Source organism: Dendropsophus ebraccatus, chromosome 4 (assembly GCF_027789765.1).
Source record: "Dendropsophus ebraccatus isolate aDenEbr1 chromosome 4, aDenEbr1.pat, whole genome shotgun sequence".
Classification (NCBI taxonomy): Eukaryota; Metazoa; Chordata; class Amphibia; order Anura; family Hylidae; genus Dendropsophus; species Dendropsophus ebraccatus.
Genome location: NC_091457.1, coordinates 73,483,391 through 73,506,335, shown reverse-complemented (window position 1 = coordinate 73,506,335; position 22,945 = coordinate 73,483,391).

The following is a 22,945-nucleotide window of genomic DNA, read 5'->3' as shown; positions in this document are numbered from 1 at the left end:
CAGGGAACGGGTCATAAAGGAAAGGCTGAGATTTCTGCTCTTTTCAAATCCATTCCTGGCTTTGGCTTCCAAAATCTGTCAGATAAATCTGCCTGTGTAAACACACCATTACTCTTGAATACTCGTTACCCCTGTAACTTACCCCATTGTAATCACAGGGAGAGTGAAGCATTTAACAAGGTACTTCCTGCTTGGCAGAGTAGAGGGTACCTGGTTAGCCTATTTAATTTTTTTCGTTCAAACTTTGGTATATTTCGGCCCTTGAAGCGATATTTAAATTAAATATACAAAACTAAGTTTAAAAAAATAAAAATAAGTTTCTGAAAGACACATTAGAACTCCAGCAGTGTATCTCTCTCTCTCTCTCTCTCTCTCTCTCTCTCTATATATATATATATATATATATATATATATATATATATATATATATAATACAGAACAAAAGAAATTGAATGGTTAACTGCAGTGGATGGGAGATATAACTGGAGGCCAAAGAGTCCTGATATCTGATCAAAGGCTGTTAATTACCGGAGTGAATCCCCCTCACCCCCTTTGTAATTGGTATAACCATGGTCTTGTGATATATGGCTGTTCTACTATATATGTTTTTTTTCCGTTCTTGATGTGTTTTACTTGACCTGTCTACTATTCTAAATATTAAATCTCCATACTGGTTATCTTATCTGGTATCTGAGCCAGTCTTACTTTCTATGAAATGTATTTATGTATTTACTGTATACTGGTACCTTTCTCCTCAAACAGTTCAGTTTTCAAACAATATTTTTATGGAAAGTTTGCTTCAGAACACTCGCTCGGTTCTCAAACACTTTTTGGGCACTATATTGTCTATATTGTCTGTTTTACCTTTATAGTACTATACTGTAGTGAATAAATTATAAAAATTTTTAATGAAACATAACGGTACAGGTACAGCTATTGGTGGATGCTGGAACTGATTAAACAGCATCTTGAGAAAGCAAGTAGCGAAACATGCGCCGAGGAACATCTGGTATGCAGGTCTCCTTTACTGGTCCAGTGAATGGGTAATGGTGTGGTTATACTGGGACTGTAGTGCAGTGATTGTATCTATATGCTTGTGCTTCTGGAGTGAATTGTGATATACTGATCTTTATACTATTCTAATGGCCTTAAAGTGACACTGTCACCCCCTTTGGGCATTATGACTTCTCTACACAGGTTTAAAGGGTCAATTTAGCAGTTTTCATACCTTATTTTATATCAAAGGTCATGGTGCTTGTTCCAGTTAAAGAGGATGTACCACCTGGTACATCCTCTTTAATCTGAACCCACCTATCGAATGGCGCCGGCACGGGGAAGCCGGTGCCGCGGTCCGTTTTTTGGACCGAGGCCCCGTTCCCGTGCATGGCGCCGTTCTATGCACGGGAACCGGCCAGTGCTCAAGCACTGGAGGCCGGCCGGCCCACCCTCAGTGGGAGGAAATTCCCTCCCCTGTATGACGCGGCTCCGTTCATTCTAAGGGAACCGCGTCATACAGGGGAGGGAATTTCCTCCCACTACCCCCAGGTAGCACAACCCGCATGATGATAAAATATCACCTTTTTTAGTGGAACAAGCACCATGACAGATGATATAAAATAAGGTTTGAAAACTGCAAAATGTACCCTTTACACCTGTGTAGAGAAGTCATAATGCAAAAAGGGGGTGACAGTGTCACTTAAAAGCACATGCACTTTATTTGTATTTGGTAATGTTATTTCACTACAGGTAGAATACCTGGTTACCACATCACACTATTATATTTCTTCTAGTGCTCTTACACTTTATTTAGACACATGTATGAGCAGTGTATATTATATTAATTAAAATTTATATAAATTTGCACTAAGCACTAGCACTTTAGCGTTTATAGGTTTACTTGTCTATAGTACACTCCCAGTCTCCCCCAGCTGTTTTTAAAGGTGTTTTTATAATGATTTTTTGGATAATGTGTCAATAAAGTATAAATATGTTATGAATTATTCATTTTGTATTTATTTTGTGGTTGAAGCTATAGGTGTTTATTACATTTAGATTACTACTTATGGGGGGGGGGGAAACAAACACAAACCAAAGATGGTGTAACCAGATATCTTCCCCCTTTCTATGGAATATGCTAGGTGCGTATGTTATTAAATGTCCCCCAAAATGATTTTGTTAGATTAACCCTTCAGAGAGGTGAGGGTGAGGGAGGAACCAGAGGTGGGCTGATTGACTGCACTACACGCACACATTTACTTACTTTCCCTTAGTTTCCCAGCCAGTCATATCACAGCACCCAGTCCTTAATGCTATGCCATTACATAGTGCTGTGAGGGGTGGATTAACTTTACCGTAGGCCCCAGGCTGTTCAACAAACCTGGGCCCCTCCACCCCTCTGGCAGCACATAGATAGATAATGTCATGATGCCCTAATTTGTGCAAAATTGAGGTAAAAAAGTAGCGATTGTTTGCAAATCATGGCAGAACTGTAGCCAGGAACAATCCACCACTGAAAGTATAAGTCTGATTTGGTGGCCATGGGCCCCCCAGAAGCTCAGGGCCCCGGGCTGCCGCCCGAAAAGGACCTATTATTACCCGCTACTGAGTGCTGGTGAACTAAACAGGCTAACTCTGTACTGGGTGATGATTTACACAGTACACTATTATGGCTGGCATATGGAGGAAGAAGGGGTTACTGATACTCCAGTTTTGCAAGGTCCCATATGAGCCGAAATGCTTGAAATATCTTGAGCAATTATAGGGTTACACCAAGATACTGTTGGTGATGCTGAAAAGCTAAAGTGAGGGGGCAGGGAGCTTACACTTAAGCACTGTGGATGTTCAGCGGTAGCTACAATGGCATTTATACTAGGGACAGCAGAAAAAAATGTTGCTTTAATTTGTAGGGACAGTGGGGTCATCTCCAATAGATAAACTGACTCAGTTAGCAGTCGCACAGCCCAGGGATTCTCAGGATCCCTCTTTTATTCACAAGGCTGGGGGGGGGGGGGGGGGGGAGCAGAGATTTTATATCCTGCACAAGCTTTCAGCCATGAGTCCTGATGTGGTCCTGCCTGCCTCCTATATGTCACCAGCTGCACCTTTCCTGTCTCCATTGCACACTAGCAAGCCAAGCTAGATGTAGCGACCTGGGGCCCCCCTACCACAGCAAGTCCAACCCACCTTGCAGTGGGCTTTGGTGAAGACCAGTGGCCCTTTAGACTCCGCCGCCTAATGCAACTTATGCCATTGCAAGCGATGATTCGGCATATCCACACCTCTTTTTGTTATAGTAGGTTCCAAACATGCATTCCCCCAAGGTGCCTGAAGTCCTCTAAGATCTTCATAGTGGTCGTCCAGCAGACCCATCAGATTGCACAGCAGTGACAGCATCTACAGCAGTTGTCTTCCATGGGCAAAATCTATGCGTGGCATTGCTGTCCAAATACGGTGATGATTCTAAAATGTGCAGGGGTTTTTTCTCTCAGTGCACCATGCACATCAAGCTCATGGCCAACCAATTTACCACGGAGCATTCCAAGGTGGCATTTGTCATCAGCGTCCTTTCAAGGGAAAGCCTTGGTCTGGGAAACACCGATGTGGGATTGGGATTATCTGGTCACTGACAATCTCCAGGCCTTCCTGTCAGAGTTACAGTGTGTGTGTTCAAGGAGCCAGCAGGAATTACTTCTGTGGAGATGTCCTCCTTAAATTAAGTCATGGAAACTCTTCCATTGGGGTGTACAATTCCGTGCGCTGGCTGCTGACTGGAGTAATGCGGCCCTAGTCACCATGTTCAAGAAGTGTCGGCTGTTGGCGACTTAAAGGGGCAATACACCCTTAATTAGTTAATTACATTCAAACACTGTATAAATTTGCATGTGATGTTTTTTAAAGATACACTATATTTAACACACCTAATGTTTGAAATGTTAATGCCTCTATGCTAGGGATGGTCCGAACCTGCCGAGGTTCGGGTTCGTACGAACCTGAACTCTCGTCAATGATTCCTGCTGTCAGCCCGCTCCATGGAGAGGGTGGATACAGCTGAAGGACCACCTGGAAAACTGGGATACAGCCATAGCCATAGGCTGTATCCCAGTTTTCCAGGCGGTCCTCCGGCTGTATCCACCCTCTTCACAGAGGTGGAAGACAGCGGGAATCATTGACGAGAGTTCAGGTTTGTACGAACCCTAACCTCGGCAGGTTCGGACCATCCCTAATCTATGCATTTGAATGCCTTTACAAGCCATCACTTGAACAAGTCAGTTCTTCACTCATATATCTACCACAATCAACTGTGAGTGGTGTTATTGAAAAATGTAAGAAACAATATTAACCCCTTAAGGTCAAAGCCAATTTTCGTTTTTGCGCTTTTGCTTTTTCCATTTTATGTTTAAAAGTCCATAGCGCTTGTATTTTTTCACCTAGAGACTTATATAAGCGCTTATTTTTTGCGAAACCAATTGTACTTTGCAATGGCAGGCATTAGTTTTCCACAAATATGCTGCAATACCAGAAAAAAAATTATTTGCTCCTTCAAATTGAAAAAAACAAAAACAAATTTGTTTTGAGTTCGGGGAGTCTTGCATTTACGCCGTTCGCCCTATGGTAAAACTGACTTGTTATGCATGTTCCTCAAGTCGTTACGATTACAACGATATGTAACATCTATAACTTTTATTGTATCTGATGGCTTTTAAAAAATTCAAACCATTGTTAACAAATATATGTTCCTTAAAATCGCTCTATTCCCAGGCTTATAGCGCTTTTATGCTTTGGTCTATGGGGCTGTGTGAGGTGTCATTTTTTGCGCCATTGTGCGTTCTTTCTATCGGTACTGGTATTGATTGCCCATATACGACTTTTTGATCACTTTTTATTACATTTTTTCTGGATTTGATGCGACCAAAAATGCGCAATTTTGCACTTTGGATTTTTTTTTGCGCTTACGCCGTTTACCGTGCGAGATCAGGAATGTAATAATTTAATAGTTTGGGCAATTACGTGCGCAGCGATACCAAATATGTTTATTTATTAATTTATATTTATAAAATGGTAAAAGGGGGGTGATTTGGACTTTTATTAGGGGAAGGGATTTCTTATTAATAAAAACACATTTTTACTTTTTTTTTTACATCAACTAGAAGTCCCCCTGGGGGACTTGTATATCCACAGCAATGATCTCTCATATACACAGCAAAGATCCATCATATCGGTGATAGATTGCTATGGCCTGCTGCAGACCATAGCAATCTATTGCTGAGTCGGGATCAGCTTCATTGCGATGCTGAGTGCCGGCCCGGCCAGAAGAACGGATCTCAACCCCCCCCCCCCCGACTCACTAGACACCAGGGATGTTGTGCATGAAGCACTTCAATGCAGCTGTAAGGTTTGACAGCTGCATTGAAGTGCTTAATTAGCCGGCGCAGCAACGGGACCCGCGCGGGCTAATAGAGGCACTGCCCGGCTGCACGTGTCAGCCGGGATCAGCGCCATTCAGAGCGGTGTCTCCCCTCTCTGAACACCCCCCGCGGCACCATGACGTACCAGGTACGTCATGGGTCGCTAAGGGGTTAATATCAACAATATTGGCTGTGAAGTGGCAGATTACATACATTTACAGAAAGAGGTCACCGACTGTTGAGGTACATAGTGCATAAAAGTTTTAGTGAAGTGAAATCGTAAGACTTCAGCAATTTGAGACATTCTGGACAATTATATACTTTCAACATTGGTAAATGAGCACCCACTGAGTTATTAAGATGGACACTGTGTTCACTGTGACTTCCTATAATGCACACCCAACACCCAGTGACTTCTATAATGAACAACAGTCACCCAGTTACTTAGTATACTGGACAATGGCTTCACTGCTCCCACAGAAAAAAAAAAACACAATCCATCTCTGTCCCTATATCTCTGTAATATTTTCCCTGCTCTGCTCTAACTGCCTGCTGCAACCTGCTATCCACTATACACAGCCGACAGGCCGCCTCCAGAAAGTGAATAACCTTATATATAGGAGGGGGGGGGGGGGGCTGACATTACAGTGGGGTTTGCAGCTGATCGGATGGGTACAAGGGATTATCAATAATCCCTTGCTCCTGCCAAAAAACAGTTCTGCAAGCTAATGTGTGCAGCTGTCATATTTAGCGAATTTGCAAGGCGAATCTAGCAAATTTGCGAATCGCTGCAAAGCGAATTTAATGCCCAATTCACTACAAATTTGAATTAATCAGATTCATTAATCATTTCTAGTTGTAGAATTGGACCACCCCAGCTTGATGTCTTAAAAGTTTCTATAGCTGTAACATTGTGGGTGTCTCAGTACATTTCCCCTTACAAGGTGTGTGTGTGTGTGTATATATATATATATATATATATATATATATATATATATATATATATATATATATATATATAATTCTGCATTTACATTCATCTTATGATGGTAAATGTTAAAAGGTTTAATGTTCCCTCTCAAACATACCAGATATCAGATTCCACATTACCAATTCAATTCCTGCAGCGTGCACCATAAGGCTTCATTGAAGAGTGTTCTGCTCCAATAATGTATTGTGTAGCAGTACTGCGTATTGCGGAGTAATTATCTTTAATTTTCCTTCTTAGATGAATTGCTTAGTTCATGTGATCAATATACATCATTACTGAGCAGACCTCATTCATGTAACTGATTCAGATGAGCTGATATTTTATGCTGTATTCATAATCAGCCGGTTTTTCCCTTTATAAGTAAGATGTGTCACAATAAAACCGCTTTCTCTAAGGATAATGCATGTATCCATTTTAATATTGGTTCAAAGTGCAAGTTGAATGAACTAACAATATGCATACAGAAGTATAGAAAATCAGGTCCTGAATAGGTGCAGGACCTTCCATGATGTCATGAACATGTAATAGGTCCCATGCCCAGAGAGGCAGGGACTTCTCTGTATTGAAAATTAATGGGAATATGTTTGTCACTACAGATGAGCAAAGCAGCTGAAAATTCATTTTGTGAGGTTCGCAAATTTGAATAAAACTGCCAAACTTTAGTTGCTACAGTACAGGGATTATTAGAGAAGGACAAATTTGTTAATGCATGTTATTGTACAAGGGTTAAAAATCTGGAAGATCACAATAAAAAAAAATGTCAATCAGCCAGTAAATCATCCAATTTTAACCATAAACAGCAGTAGACATTGGTAGAGCAGCGGCGTAACATCATATTTCTTCCCGGACAGCAGTGGACATTGGTGGATCAGGAGGGGTGTCACGGCCGCGGCGGCGTCCCGTGCTCCGGGCCGCCGCTGCGACCTCCCTCTGTCTCATGCAGCTGCCGGGGCCCTTGTGCAGGGACGCGGCGCTGCTACATGTTCAGCCCCGGGGGGCGCCTTACCTGGTCCCGCTCCTGTCTCCGTCTGTGCCGGCCGGCGCGCGCGTCCCCGCCTCCTAGGGCGCGCGCGCGCCGGCTGTCTCAGATTTAAAGGGCCAGTCCGCCCCTAATTGGTTAGTTGCACCAATCACTCCCTATATATTCCAGCCCTGCCCCACTACAGGTGTTGGAGCCTCTACATGCTTCCCATAGCGTTTGGCCCAGCTCCCTGTTGTTCCTGATTCCTATCCGCTACCTGGTCCCTAGTCCCTGTTCCTGATTCCTATCCGCTACCTGGTCCCTAGTCCTTGTTCCTGGTTCCTGCTCCCCTGTTACTCCATTGCTCCTGTGTTCAGCCTGTCACCTGCGCTTACACCTACAGACCTCTGCCAGCACCATCTCCTGCCTACTGCTCCTGCCACGCCTCGCCTGCCGTCACTAGCAACCAAGCCAGTGGTAGCGACCTGGGGGTCGCCTGCCGCAGCAAGTCCATCCCGCCTTGCGGCGGGCTCTGGTGAAAACCAGCGGCCCCTTAGACTCCGCTCCCTGGTGAGGTTAGTGCCATCGTTGGTGACGATCTAGTGGATCCACTACTCCAGGCGTTACAAGGGGGTGCGGGCATGGGCAGCATTCAGACTTTCTTTGACCCTGAGGGACCTGGGACAGACATACGGATGTGGCAGCGGTAGCACTCAGACTCCTTTGACCCTGAGAGGCCTAGTACAGACAGTTGAGGTCTGTAGACTCGAGAACCTATTTAATTTTTTTTTATCATGTGAGGTAAAATTACTGTAATCCGACAGCTGAGTTGAATGAGTCATCCAACTTTCAAAAAAAATGGAAGATATAACCTAGTCAATTAGGATACACTAAAATTGACCATAAAACCCCACCAGCAAAAGAGAAAAGAAAAGAGAATAGAGAAAAGACCAGATGAATTCTATTAAAGAAAAGAGTGGCAAAAGTAGATTTTCACTCTGTAGTGTATGTTCTTTAAGAAGGAAAAAAAAAAAAAAAAAAAATTAAAATAACGTGTTCAAAAGCCTTGCTTAATATGGGCCTCTGGCTTTTCCCAAAACATGCATACACGTCAACACGAGTTTATTGATTCGACAAAGTGCAAGAAGCAAAAACCTCACCCTAATGGTGTATTCACATGTCTCTCCAGGGTTGCTGCGTAAATCAGCGGATCTTTATGCTCGTTAGTACAGGTGTAATATAATTTAGTCAGAGGTGGCACACTGCGGGCCTCCTTCTGACTGCTGACGTACACCTCCTGACTGCTGACGTACACCTCCTGACTGCTGTCAGGATCCTCCTCATAATCAGGGACAAATTTTTCTTCTCCTTACTCCTCTTCAGCAGCTATCTAGTACGAACCCATACTGCGGCTTCTGCTTCACTCCCCTCACTGCTCTCTCTTCTGTTATTTGCTAGCTCAACATCCGATGCCTTCATGAGATGTTCAACATCTAATGTGTCTGAGTTTAGCCATTCATAGAAATTTAACAGCATTTTCCATGCAGATAACACTGGCACTGTAGTGATAGGAATCTTTGTTGGACCCACATTTACACCCTTGTTTGACATACTGGTCAATCTGCCCACAATCTTCCCACACTATACCATAATCAGCCCATAATCTACATACAATCAGGCCACTATCTGCCCCAAATCAGCCCACAATCTGTCCACAATTAGTCCTCCTGTCCTGTCCTCTCCTCTCTATCCCTATATGTTTCTTTATTTCTTTCCCTGCTCTGCTCTCTGTCTGGTTCCACCTCCACTGCCCACACAGACTGGCCTCCAGTTAACATATCACCTTATATAGAGAGTGGTGGTGGTGGTTATGGAGTGGTGATATCACAGAGGGGCCCTGCAGCTGATTGAACAGGTGCTAGGGATTATGGCTAATCCCTTGCAGCCGTCATTTTTTAATTTATTTTTTAGTAAATTTCCTTAAAGGGGTTGTTCACTTTATAGTAAAATAGTTCAGTGTACAGTATTAGTAAGTATACTCATTGTATATACTAACAGCAGCTTCCTGTGTACCGCAGAGAGCTAAGACTACTGTCCTCCATGCTGTGCTGAACTCCTCTGTGGTGTTTCTGTCCACAAAATTGCTGACATGGAGGAGCATGTGACCATGCCCCGCCCCCAAGTGTCCAACACTGAACCAGTATATGCCAATGGTCGACATTGGGGGCGGGGCATGGTCACATGCTCCTCCATGTCAACCATGTTATAGACAGAAACAACACACAGCAGGGCAGCAGAGCTTGGAGGAGGGGAGTCTAATTTTAGCTCTATAAGGTACACAGGGATATCCCCTTAAACATTTTTTTCAGCCTTTGACCTGCAAAAAAAAATGAAATGTGTCTGTTACATTGAGCTACAGAAACAGTTTAAGGGTGCGTTCACACGTACAGGATCTGCAGAAGATATGATGGTGCGGGGGTGAAAGGTTTCCTTTAAAGTGTCACTTGTGTGTCTATCCAGGGCCCCTTTTTTCAATCAGCACTTCTGTTGGTGCCTGGGCCCACCAAAAGATTATTTTGATCTCTGGTGGGCAAGGTCTATCCATATGTTTTAATCTTCACAAGACAATTCCTATAATTTAAGGGTTGCCCTGTGTATAGTATTGTTAAGTCATTCATATTTTTTAGGTTTCTAGTATTATAAAAATGTATTTTTTTATGGCAATAATCTGTGTAACAATAATTTGTTGGCTATTCATAAGCTTACCTTTTCTTTTGCTACAGGAACTCATTTGCTTTTTTATTCTATCCATGTAAAAAAAAAAAAAAAAAAAAACATCCTGTGGTCTGTTATGTCTCTTTGGTATGTTATAGTTCTTAAGAGTATTTCAAGTTTGCCTAGAGCACTGTTTAAAGGATTTTAATATAATTTAGTTGTGTTTAGAATCTCTATCAAGGCAGCCCTACTTTTACTGATTTATTGTGTGAATTTTCTCTTGAATTTTTATGTGACTCTTGATCTCCCCTGAGGTGCTTCTTCAGTTCTGATTGGCTAATGCAAATTTCCAGTAGAGATTAAGCATAAATGAGCTTGAAATTGATTTATTATAATGAGTGAAATTGAGGTCCAAGGTCTTTCTTTTCTTTTTTAGAAACCAAAGCTGCCAAATGACAGCAATATTTTGCTGTTACTGGAAGAACAATGTAAGTAAATGTAAATTACTTGATAGCATTTCATGTCTTGAGAGCAGACAAGTTGCTCAAGAAATATCTGAAAGGTAGAAGAACAGAGTAGCTATAATCAGAGGGTTTCTGAATATTACTTCATACTTAATGCCTGTGATTTAATTTTCAGGTCAGTCATTTTGTAAGGTCAACTTCTTGTAAGACAACAAATCTTCAAATTATCATATGAATTCATAAAGTTTTTTTTTTATATGAATCATCAAACTTGCGAGTAGACTTTTGAAGAAAAGAAAACTGATTGCTATAAAGATAAAAATGTTATCCAGGTTGCAATTGTAAAAGATTTAATGGGAAAATAAAAATAGGATAAAAGATTGTAACCTGCTAATATGTTCTCATAGGGCATAGAATGGTGATGATGAAGATTGTTTTTAGAGATGAACGAACATGCTCGGACGAGCATCTTGCGATACTCCAGACAATGGCATCTTCCTGCATGTTTGGTGGCTTTTTTTAGCCAATTATCATGCAGGAGAGTCTTTGGGAGCTTGTAGCATCACGTGGGAACTCTAAATGTCGATAGCAGCGATTGGCTGGCATTATCAGATGACCTGGGCATGTAAGAATCAGGTCCCACGATGCTCGCTTCAGATGCAGGCTGGATGAGCATAGAGAGAGAGAGCTGCTGTCTGTCAGGGAGAGTGTTAGGCAGGGAATTAGTGTGCGGTTAGGCAGGAATCCGACATGAAGGACCCAACAGTCCTTCTAAGGGCTTGGACTTGTAGTGCAGCTGTCAGTAGTCAATTTGTCCTGTTTATGTCCTGGCTAAGATTTGTAGTTCAACTATACCTATCCTTACTGTCCTGTGTCCTGTGCACGTGGTGCCTTAAAAAAAAAAAGCATCAGTTACACACATACTCTATACGACTACCCCCAAATCTGCTGTCGGTAGTCAATTTGTCCTGTTGCTGACATTCTCTTGGCTGGCTGGGATCTGTAGTTCAGCTATACCTATCCTATTCTATTATATTCTCGTCTATTGTAGAGACAAAATGGTGAACCCCAGGAATAAGGGTCAAGGACAAGGGCGTGGGCATGGGGTTCCAAGCGATGCAGTGGGTAAAGGCCAGGAAATTACTGGCCCGACAGTGAACAGAAAATAAAGCGAGGGAGGAGGTACAGGAACATGGGGGAGAAAGCCAGGAGCCCATAATTTGGTGTAATGTTGTGATTAGCCAGCCCCAGAGGTGTCCATACATGCAGCTTCTGCTGTTTCCTGTCCATTTACGCTCTGTTTCCATCATTTTTTGAGGTTTCCGTGTTTTCACACAACCTTCCCTGTGCAGAGCTTTGGTCCCCTGCAAAAATGCTTATGTTTCTCATTGACTTCAATGGGGTTTGTTACTCGAAACAAATCGGAAAAATATTTGTCTCGAGTATCGAGCATCTGAGCATTTTAGTACTTGCTCATCTCCAGTTATTTTCTTACTGTCATCCTCAGTGGCATTTTTGGGAAATCTCTACTTTACTCAATATGCGAAATAGGTGGTTTGTTGCACTGGGGGTTGGTGAGGGGTGGGGGTGCGGCGAAGTTCTAACACTGTCAGTAAACAGATCTTCTCTACCGGCCCTCTCCTTCTTTCCTGCAGAGCAATGCCACTACATTCTTGGGGAGAGGTGGCTTCATCAGTGCACTTAGGGTGGTAGTTCTGCCTCCAATGCACAAAACCAATTTCACAAAAACATGGTTGGCAATGAAAATTACCTTCATCTTTAGCGTTCTGTGCTCTATGGGGACATATTACCAGATTAGAGTCTTTTTTCTGTAATATTACATTCATGGAGAACCTAAAATATTCCTTACTTGAGTTTGGTTTCTACATTGAATCTTGGTAATTACTAGAGATGAGCGAGTAGTGAAATATTCGACTTCCGAGAATTCGAATCGAATAGGCACCGATTTTTGACTATTCGATGAGTATTCGATCCCATTATAGTCTATGGGAAAAAAATTTGCGGCACTTGGAAATAAAAATTCGACCACTTGGAGGTCACCAAGTCCCCCATGAAACCTCCCTAAATGATGCAAACACCTTCAGAATGACACTTGGACATTAGGGGGAGCATGCCTGGGTGCACCCAACACCCCAAAATTGCAGTATAATGCCACTCTCCGCAGTTGCGAAGGAAAAATATTTGCGAACGCTTTTCGAACATTTATGGCAATGTTCACACATTTTGTTCGTATTTCTTGCGAAGTGTTACATACATGATTTGAATGTGCGTCCGCAGAGCATCATGTTATTTGCGTGTATCACGCGTAATGCTGTACGAAAGTTACTGGAACAGTATTATGACGTGCCTTTTTCTGGGCTACTGGAACAATATGTATCACGTGCCTTTTTTTTCCCTTTAAAACTTTTTTTATTTTATTCCAAAAAAGTTTGTTACAAACAGTCAAAACCACATGCTGATTACACTAAATTGCCTTCACACAATAATCCAACATTATTATGTAACAAAAAAAAAAAAAACCTTCCCGAACCCCCTATCCCCACCCCCACCCCAATACACCAATAGGTCGCCTGCATGGAAGAGAAAGGAAGAATTGTGGGGGGGGAGGAAAAAGCGAAAAGTATCTATTCCCATCCCTGATAATATTTCTCATATAGTTTCATAACAGAATTCCATTCACTGATTGATGGGGGACTAGTAGACATCCATTTCCTGGCAATTAATAATCTTGCATAAAGGAAGCGTCGAATAATGGCTTTCTTCCCTTTTGCACTATTGTTACCAAAAGCATCATCACCAAGTATAGCTATCCGTAGAGAGAAATCTATTTCCTACTGCGCAAAGTATGAAACCCTTACAAATATCTCTTTCCAGTAATCTCCCAAACTTGAACAATCCCAAATCATGTGAATATCACGTGCCTTTTACTGGGCTACAGAAACAGTATATATCAGGTGCCCTTAGTGGGCTACTGGAACAATATGTATAACGTGCCCTTAGTGGTGTTAAACAGGGACACGATAAGTCACTTGTATACATAGGGTACTGGAATGAATACACCTGCTGCTGCTGCTGTTATATCATCTATTTCTTAGCACTGAGAAGTGCTTTGGATTCAGAGATGACTTTTTCGCTTGATCTTAGTCCTGCAAAGGACTTTTGGGTTCTGTAGTAAGCTTGCCTGCTACTAAAACCTCTCTCTCCCTGCTGCAAGATCTTTTCCTGGCTAGGTTGAAAGCTCATCTGCGGTCGAGAGGCGGGAGCCAAGTATTTAAGATTTGAGGTCATGTGGTTCAGCCATCCAATGAGGGTAGACACTGTTTTCGCACTGTGTGGGTACTCCCAGGGTCCCTCACGGCCTCCCTGCATGGTCATTGGATTAAAGAAAGCGCCAACTGCGATGGGAGGGCTTTCGAATGTTTCCCGTGTATTCGCCTAACTTCTCGATTGAATTTGAATCTTTTGAATGCTGCAATATTCAATGGAATACCTACTCGATCAAATCGTATTCGCTCATCTCTAGTAATTACTAAAATACCATAGTTGAAAGTTGTTTTTGCAGTCTAGGAGCATTGGAATATGTGCACCTGTGTGCAGTGCTGTACTTTAGCTTTCTCCAAGTTGCTGTCAGCGCAGGGGGATTAGGGGGTACTATTGATTTTAGTAGGAGCTTCAAAGCAGGACTGGGCAAATAAGTGATGTTATGTTTTTTGTAAGATTTACAGATTTCCTTCACAATCAATGACAGTATATATATATATATATATATATATATATATATATTTTTTTTTTTATTTAAATCATATGTTTTTTGATAAAGAAATCTGTGCTGGTCCCGAATCAAAAATGACATGGTTAATGCCCTTGTGAACATACCTTAACCATTTAGAAAGTAATAAATATTATTCTCTAGTTTAGAAAATATATTTTAAAATAACCTATTAGAGAATTCTCAGTAGAAGGGAGTCTCTTGTTTAAGAATCTCCCTTTATTATCAAAAAGAGAGATGCTACAATAACTACTCCTAGGGTGCATTTAGACAGAAAGATTTATCTAACAGATTTTTTAAGCCAAAGCCAGGAACAGACTATAAACAGGGAACAGGTCATAAAGGAAAGATTAAGATATCTCCTCTTTCTAAATCAATTCCTGGCTTTGGCTTCCAAAATCTGTCAGATAAATCTCTCTGTGTAAACGCACCATAACTCTGAAGCTATGGATGTGACATTGACAAGGGCATTGAATGGTCTGCTATAATAATAATAATAATAATAATAATAATTATTATTATTATTATTATATTATTATTATTATTATTATTATTATTATTATCTAACTATATATCAAAACTTTTGGCATGTTTCTATGATTCGTCAAAAGTATTTTATGATGACTGGTACAATTTAATAAAGTTATAAAACTTCATTAAAATAAACATATAGCCAACTGCCCCTCCCCCATTATAACTGATGCCTAGAGGTCCCAGCTAGAGATAAGCGAACCTTGAGCATGCTCAAGCTCCTCCGAACCCGAGTGTTCAGCATTTGATTAGCGGGGGCTTCTGAAGTTGGATAAAGCTCTAAGGTTGTCTGGAAAACATGGGTACAGCCAATGACTATATCCATGATTTCCACATAGCCTTAGGGCTTTATCCAACTTCAGCAGCCACCGCTAATCAAATGCTAAACGCTTGAGTTCGGACGACTCGAGCATGCTCGAGGTTCGCTCATCTCTAGTCCCAGCAGATCTTCAGATAAGCTAATTGAAAGGAGTCTCATGTAAAGCTGACAACCTCTTTAATTCCACATTTTGTGCTTAAACAGGAATTTCCAGTCAACTTGTGTTTAACAATTATATTTACTTATATGTCCTTTTATTTAATCAAATCTGTTTCTATCTGACATTTTCCCTAATAAAACAAAAAACAACAATAAGAAAAATTGAATGAAGCTACACATAGTCTAATACAAGATATATCTCATTTAGAATAAAAGTGAGAAGTAATAACTAGTATTATCCTAATACAACTGAGAAAAAGACTCACTAAGGGTCCAAAAAAAGAAAAGGTAGAGAAAGTGGGTATTTATAAAAGTATGACGTAGGGGATAAAGGAATGGGAATAAAGAAAGGGAAGTGGGGTTGTTGAGCAACATGAGCAAAACATTGATGGTCGTCCAAAGCCATCATTATAATAATTAGTGCAATGAATGTGACTAACCTGAGGAACCCAGAAAACTAAACATAGTTGGGAATTGGAGACAATGAAGTGAAGGGGGAGTTTCCCCACTCTACAAATCTGCTTGATCTTGGTAGGTTGGTAATAACTTGCATAACCATAGTAAGAGGATTAAAGGGGTACTCCAGTGTGAGAAAATTGTATTTAAATTAGACCATCATCCAAAGATATACACAGTAACTTTGTAATATAATGTTATGACCAATAGTCCTTGTGTCAGTGGCTTTTCCCCACTGACAGGAAATGGAAAATAGAAGGATTGTATTGACGCCCATCGTCTCTCCCCCGTGTCAATGCATCATCTTCTGATGTCACAGGACGCTTGGCTGAAACTCTTACCCCGCTAAGTGATTCACCATCTATGACCAGCCTCTACAGCCTACACCTAGGCAGACAAGGAGTGAAAAAAGCAGGTGCTGCAACTTCACTGATTGTGCATCTGCAGTGAAATTAGGGCTATGTTCAAACACATAATTTACATGCAGTCCTAAAGCATCTTCACAAAAATGATGCAGTACTGCAATGAATATATGTAGTAATGCAATTACATAATGCTAAACAGATCAAAGTTGGCACTGCCAATCCCACCTGCTCAAAAAACAAGGCATAAACAGTATATGCAGTGTAAGATAATATTGGATAAAGTCCTAATTGTGGGTCTCGCCGTCAAAGACAAAAAATGCTTGATCATAATAAGTGCGTGGAGATAAGAAGAAGAAAAAAAAAAAAAACACCACAAATTAAATTCAAAAAGTTCTTTACTTTATTCCAATATCATCGTTACAGGTGAATAATACAGCACACTGTGTTGGTGGAACCACAATAAAATGATGCAGTACTACATGATGCAGTTGTAACACCGGCAGTTATTAAATGAAAAAATGCATTGCATTGATTGTAATGGAATCCCGGCCGGAGTGTATACACTCTGTATACACTCAGGCTGGGATTCCTTGTGGCCTGGCAAAAAACGGACACATTTTGTGATGAACTGTGGACTGTGATGAACAGCTGAGGAAAGCATTGCATTCTGGAACTTGTAGTACTAAGCCAATGCTGAACCAGGAAGTACAGACACAAAATGCAGAACTAAGATGCCTAAAACAAATGGATTTTTTGTAGTTTCAGAACTGGGTCAGAAAGGTAAGCAATGCTATATGCTTCTGCATCAGGTTTATTTATTTATTTATTTATTTTTTACCTCTAGCTGGAGAACTTTGCTGACTGTATATGTGTCAGAGGAGATCTTTTTTGCAGGTTTAGGTTTTTAGGGTGGGTTCATACATACCAGATTGCAGCAGATTTCAAGCTGTAAGTTCCACAGTGAAATCCACTGCGATTTCCAGTACTGTCATTTTGTATAGGCAGATTTTTCATTCCGCTGCAAGTATGTAAGCGCAATACCCTTTAACCTCTTAAGGACACATAACGTACCGGGATGTCATGCGTCCGCAAGAGGTGTTCAGAGCAGGGCCACGCGGCCTGGGTGCCTGGGTGCGTGGTCCCGGAGGCCGCGTGTAGCCCGAGGCCGCGGCTATTAGCAGGCACGGCCCGGTCGCCTTGCCCGCTAATACAGTAATCAGATGCAGCTGTAAAAGAAGACAGCTGCATCCGATTACCAGACGCAGCACTTCCCTGGTGTCTAGTGGGGTGGATCGATCCACACATCTTTACCGGCCAGGTGTCTTCGCCAAAATGGCGCTGATCCCGGCTCGGCACTCGGATGCTTTCGTCTGCAGCAGCCAAAAGCATCCGAGTGCCGATCTCATTGATCTTTGCTGTATAAGTATACAGCAAAGATCTCAATGAAAGATCAGTATACTTATTCTAGAAGTCCTTCTAGTATAAGTGTAAAGAAAAAAAAAAGTGTTATTTTTTTATTATTATTTTATTATTGTTATTAGTAAAAAGCCCCCTCCCCTAATAAAAGTTTGAATCACCCCCCTTTTCCCATGTTTTAAATAAAAGTAAATAAATAAATAAACATGTTTGCTATCGCCGAGTGTGTAATCGCCCGAACTATTAATTAATCACATTCATAATCTCGCACGGTAAACGGCGTAAGCGCAAATAAATCCAAATAAAGTGCAAGATTGCGCATTTTTGGTCGCATTAAATCCAGAAAAAATGTAATAAAAAGCGATCAAAAAGTCATATATGCGCAATCAAGGTACCAATAGAAACTAAACATCATGGCACAAGAAATGACACCTCACATAGCCCCATAGACCAAAGGATAAAAGCTTTATAAGCCTGGGAATGGAGCGATTTTAAGGAAGTATATTTTTTTAACAATGGTTTGCATTTTTAACAAGCCATCAAATAAAAAAAAAGTTATACATGTTACATATCGTTGTAATCATAACAACTTGAGGAACATGCATAACAAGTCTGTTTTACCCCAGGGCGAATTGCGTACAAACAAATACCCCCAAATAAAAGAAATGCGTTTTTTTGTTAAATTTTACCACACTTTTGAGTTTTTTCCTGGTTTCGCAGTGTACTTTATGCAAAAATTCAGCCTGTCATTGCAAAATACAATTAGTTACTAAAAAAATAAGGTCTCATGTGAGTTTCTAGGTCAAAAAATGCAAGTGCTATGGCCTTTTAAACACACGGAGGAAAAAATGAAAACGCAAAAACGAAAAGTGGCTCTGTCCTTAAGAGGTTAACCCTCCCTGGTGAAAACTTTACTTGTCTGCGCTCCGGCCTGCTTCTGTGGCTCCCGGCCCACTGATGTCCCGCTGCAGCCACTGATTGGCTGAACGGGACGTCATGCAGCTGGGAGCCACAGAAGCAGGCCGGAGCACAGATGGGTATGGGGCTTTACATATTTGCAGTGGAATGAAAAATCTGCTGCGAGTATATAATCCCATAATAAATGAGAGGACACAGGATCACACAGATCTCACAGCTGGAAATCCACTGTGATCCTGTATGTGTGAAGCTACCCTTAGTGAGGATTGCTAAAACAATTGTCACTTAGGATAACTTCATTCGAGAATGAACAATATAATTTATTAGAGTTTCTACTTCCTGCCAGAGTGGTTGAATACCAGGACAGTCCAACCACATATGCTGGATAGTGTTGCTAAAATCAGCAATTTACCTAACTTTAAACTTGTGGTGCGTGGTAGGGGCTTCAGTAATATAAAATTGAGATAGAAAGCACATTTTATCAGCCACATAAAATGTCAGAAATCGAAGACCATGTGGACCAAGCTGTAAGCACTGTTCAATGTTGCGTGTCGGAGTGGTTAGGAGACCATTGACAAACTGTAATGACAGCAAGATATACACAGAGGCAAACCTCTGTATGGAAGAATTGTCAGATAAAAATAATAGCCTGTAGTAATTCATTCCAGGGGCGGATTAACTTTACCATAGGCCCCGGGCTGTTCACCAAGCCTGGGCCCCCCAACCCATGGCAGCACTAGCCTGGCATTCATAGTACAGGACAGATAATGTCATGATGTCCTGATTTGTGCAAAATTGCCATAAAAACTGTGATTTTTTTGCAAATCATGGCGGAAGTGTAGCCAATACACCACTGAAAGTATAAGTCTTTTTGGGTGGTCATGGGCCCCCCAAGAGCTCAGGGCCCCGGGCTGCTGCCCGAAACACCCCTATTATAGTTCACTGCTGATCCATTCTGTATTGTAAGTGAAATTGGATGTTACCTACTATGCTTAGTGCACCTAACAGTATCTACACAAACCATCACAAATTGCTTTCATACATTCTGATTTGGTCATAAAACCAGTGGTACAGCCATTTTTCCAATGTGTCCCAAGAGCCATTTTTCAACATGACGACAGACTCCATTAAACAATTTCCATGTCCGTGCTAAACCTGGAATGTGTGGATGCAGCTACTGTACATTCATCAGCTTCGTCATGCATGCTGTATGCAACCTATATGCACCCAATAAAGAGCAGCCTCCAGCACCTGCACTGACTTGGACCAGATGGGAAAACCTGAACTGGCCAGGAAGTGAATAACAGCCATTACCAAAATCCCTTAGAAGGTATGTTTTGCTAGGGGTTTCCCAGCTATCACCTACTTTTGCCTGAGTGAAATATTAAACCTGGTTGACCACTATTCCTGTCACTTCCTTACTATCTCTTTGTTTGTTTGAATTCTGTTTTTTTTTTTTTGTATTGATTTTTGTCTTTTAGATATCATCATTAGTGTAAGTGCATTGTGCACGTATTAAAATTTCTAGTAGATACATATTTACAAGTGTAAACTTTCACCTGCAAAAGATCTTTTTATGCCATTTAAACATCATAGAAATATTTGGAAAATATTAACAAAATCTATCTTTAGTTGAAAAAAAAAAAAGTTCACAACATCTGAAGGTAAAAAAAATAAAACTAAACTAAAAGAGAGCATCTGGTAATAGAAAACAGAAAAATATAGAATTTAGAAACACACATTGTTTAATTAAAAATCAAATGCTTCTCACTTATTTCTACCCTACACAAAATATTTCAGTACTTTATATATATCTAAGTTATAATTAACAGAAATATCCTATCAGTAATTAACATCCATTCGTTGTAAGACATTGCTGTAAAATGATTCAGATAGTGTACTCTGTGTCTGCAAAACTCTTCAATTATTTGCTAGATCTGTATTTTATTTCTGCCTGCGTACACGCTTTTTTGTAGACTCTAGTCAAATACCATGTTATTATGTGATTACTTAAAATCTCAACAACATAAAATGTTTTAGGTTGGATGCCTGCTCATAATTTGGCTTCACTTTGCACAGGTCCCAGTGGATGTAACTGAGGCATATCTTCATTTTAAATCAAAGTGCCATGTAGGGCTGATTTGGCACATACTGCTATGTAATAGGGAAGTATAAAAACATGCAGTGCGGCGGCAATTACACCTGATTTCCAAAAATCATTTACCAGTATGTGTTTAGCTATTATTTTTTGTTTTTACTTGAAACAGACTTGTCATGGCAAGATACATAATTAAAATGATGCCTTTTTATGTGCATGCCAACAAAGTGTGCTGGGATTTGCAAAGCTAAGATAGTGTATATCAATCATACATGTTAAGCCAAAAAATATATAAAAAAATAATGTCAAGGAGGTTCAATATTAGTTAATTGGAAGTGGATTCACTGACTGGTATTGTAGCCCCTGTGGTTGCTAAATAGACAGCACCAATCAGCAAATGTATCTCTGACACAAGAGCTAGTTCAGCTCTGCTACATCTAAAGATGAAAATGGCTAATGACACTGGTGAGTATGCTTGAACATAGTTACATAGTAAATAAGGTTGAAAGAAGACAAAGAGATGAAAGAGAAGTCCTATCAAATTCAAAAAATGGAGGAAGGCAGGGGACTAAGGAAAATAATAAACAAGGTAAAATTACCTATCTCTGATGCGTGGCTCCTGGGTCCCGCTGGCAGCCGCCAGACGTCATCTCCTGCTGGAAATTGGGTACATCACATTCCTTTCTCTTCCAGTTGCAATGTCATGGCCCGGCAGAGCTATTGCCAGCTCAACCAGTCACTGATTGGCTAAGTGGGCAATCACTCAGTCAGGTACATGATGAGGATAGGTAAGTTTGCTTTGTTTATTATTTTAGTGTACCTCCTGTCTTCCTGTCATTTTTGGATTTTGTGGGACTTCTCCTTTAATAGAGAGGTTCAAAGGCTCCTTTCCTGGCTCGTTCTAATAATTGGTGAGAGTCTGAATACAGTACTCACATGTTTCTCTGACATATCAAAAGTTTTGTTAAATGACAAGGCCATTTCAAGACAATGCAGTAACTGCAAAGTACTGAGAGATTTCAGAAATAATAGTTAAGTTTTATATCACCTAGTAACATACAGCATTACTTATTACTGCCTGTGGTGTTAGGGACCTATAGCGTACAAAGCACCTTGGAAGGGAAGTGTAAAAATAATAACTTGCATATGTTACACATGCCTAGTAACTCCATTTTACGAATGAAGAATTTGTTTTTGTTCTATAAATGTTAGTATTTATTTTGTACATTTATCTTAGAAATCAGTTTCCTTTCACCTTAAAAAATAACATTGATTGCATTCATATTAAATAGATAATATTTGTTACAGTAACATTTTCAATTGAAAACCAAGCAGTTCCGTACACAATGTCAAAAGGACACAGACTCTTCCATGGCCCACTATGTAATAGTGGGATGTGTAATAAACCTCTAGGTCTCTAATAAGGGAGAAACTCCCCATGGAGTTGTAAATACAAGTGGTGGTTTATTGATCTATGGAAGTCTATGTTGTTGACAAGTTCAATGAAATCTCAACAGCTTAGATGGACACTTTATGGCTGTGTGTCATTTACAGTGAAATATTTACTATGCAATGGATACCGTTTCAAGCTAAGAGAAGGCTAAGATGAAGGTCAACTTGCCACCTTTAGTTAGAAACATTGAATGCTCACATTATATCATTCAATTTTATGAACATTTGGCATTTTACTATAACCTATTGGAGGATAAAAATACTCAATAGGTTCACAACCAGACATTCTATCTATCTATCTATCTATTTTTTTTTTCTTTTCTGGCTTCTGCCACCACAACTACTACTAAAACAGAGTGGCGGTGACAACGGGAAATCACCATGCACTTTCAGCAGCTGTCAAGTCTTCTTGGTCTTTTTCCCATTTTTGGACCCTTACAATGAATGGAAGGTTAAGTGTGTTGAGCAATGGCAACAAAAGTCAAAGGGTAATGGTAATTTCCAAATGCTACTAACAGCAGATAAACCTAGATATACCATGCCTTAGAATTTAATGTCTTAAAAGGGTAGTCTGACCTTAAGAATTTAATTTCTATAACCACCTTGGGCCTATGTGCACCAAAAAGAACATTAAAATTTTCCTTGTCCAGTGGCTTATTAAAAAAAAAAAAAAAAAATCTCATGGGTAGAAAGATGACATGGCTTAAATGTCATGGCATGTTAAAATGCGCCATGAGCCACTGAAATACTGTAAATCTGGAACATTTAATAACTGTTAAAAAACTATAACAATTAACTAATAATTAGAACAATTATTATTTTTTTTGTTAAGGCTCCATTTACACATATAAGATCTGGTGCAGATTTGGCGTCACAGATTTTATGCTGCAGATATCAATGTAACT